At 72.2% G+C, this 1163-nt stretch overlaps 1 long non-coding RNA gene across 1 annotated transcript; it reads right to left on the bottom strand.

Moving 5' to 3' along the window:
- Window positions 1-113: 113 nt before the first annotated feature.
- On the bottom strand, window positions 114-1154 carry LOC121024346 (uncharacterized). Its single transcript, XR_005787677.1, has 3 exons — window positions 616-1154; window positions 356-508; window positions 114-258 (listed from the first exon to the last, which is right to left on the bottom strand). It is a non-coding gene; the product is annotated as an uncharacterized LOC121024346 (long non-coding RNA).
- Window positions 1155-1163: the final 9 nt, after the last annotated feature.

Genomic DNA, 1163 nt, shown 5'->3' with positions numbered 1-1163 from the left:
CGGAGGGGCGGGGGCGGGTCGGAAGCACTCGTGGAGCCCCCCCCCCCCCCCCCCCCCCCCCACACAGAGGCCCCTTTGGGCACCACTGAGCGAGCGGCCGACCCCTGCGAGGGGGGCGGGGCCGGGGGCGGGGGGCTTACTCACTAGTGTCACAGAGCTCGCCCTCCCAGCCGCTGGGGCAGAAGCAGCGGAATGCGTCCACCTCATCGATGCACGTGCCCCCATTGCGACACGGCTGCCCCAGGCAATCGTCGATGTCTGCGGGAGGCGGCAGTGAGCTGGGGGGGGGGGGGGGGGGGCGGGGGGGGAGGTCCCTGCCGGCCCGCCCCGCCCAACGCGGCCCGCGGCCACTCACTCTCATGGCAGTAGGCGCCCGTGAAGCCGCTGTCGCACACGCAGGAGAAGTTGCCCCCAGGCAGGCTGACGCAGTGCCCGTGGGGACCACATACACCAGAAGGGGCCCTGCCCGCCACTCTGGACTCCGACTCAAACCCGCACCCATCGATCACTGCAGCAGATGGGAGAAGGTCAGTGTGCCCGCCGCCCCACCCCGACCTCCGCAGGCCCCGCCCCGCCTCCGCAGGCCCCGCCCCGCCTCCGCAGGCCCCGCCCCACCTCCGCAGGCCCCGCCCGGGCACGACTCCCTGGGCACAGAACAGTTCTTGCCGCCCACGTCGTCGGGGCATGCGCAGTAATAGTCGCCCTCCAGGTTGTAGCAGCGAGCTCCTTTCTGGCAGGGGCTGGGCTGACAGAAGTCTACGTCTACCTGTGGGGACCGCGGGGAGCATCTGTGGAGGCCGCGCCCTCACCTGGGAGACAGCCAGGCGTCGCATCCCCCCGAAGAATCGCGGAGGCCCGGGCCCTGCTCGGCCTGCACACCCAGGCGTCCGCTGCCGGAGCCCGCAGGACCGCCCATCCGCCACTGTCCAGGCCACTCAGCTGGACGGAAACACCTGCAGGCCACCGGCCCCGCCTACCGCCCTCGCCTCCAGGGCGGCCCGCTTCCTCTGCCTCGCCAGGCAGCATCCGGCTTCACCCCTCCTGCTGGCAGGAAGGCCGGCCCCTGACCCCCTCCGGAGCCACCACAGCCACGCCGAGCCCAGTCTGTGGGTCTTTCCCAAAAGCGTCATCACCGGGCTCCACCAGTACAGGCGGGACTTGTA

Source organism: Herpailurus yagouaroundi, unplaced genomic scaffold (genome assembly GCF_014898765.1).
Source record: "Herpailurus yagouaroundi ecotype Mexico unplaced genomic scaffold, PumYag 63605, whole genome shotgun sequence".
Classification (NCBI taxonomy): domain Eukaryota; kingdom Metazoa; phylum Chordata; class Mammalia; order Carnivora; family Felidae; genus Herpailurus; species Herpailurus yagouaroundi.
The sequence above is the reverse complement of the archived record's forward strand: the minus strand, read 5'-3'. Positions and strand labels throughout refer to the sequence as shown.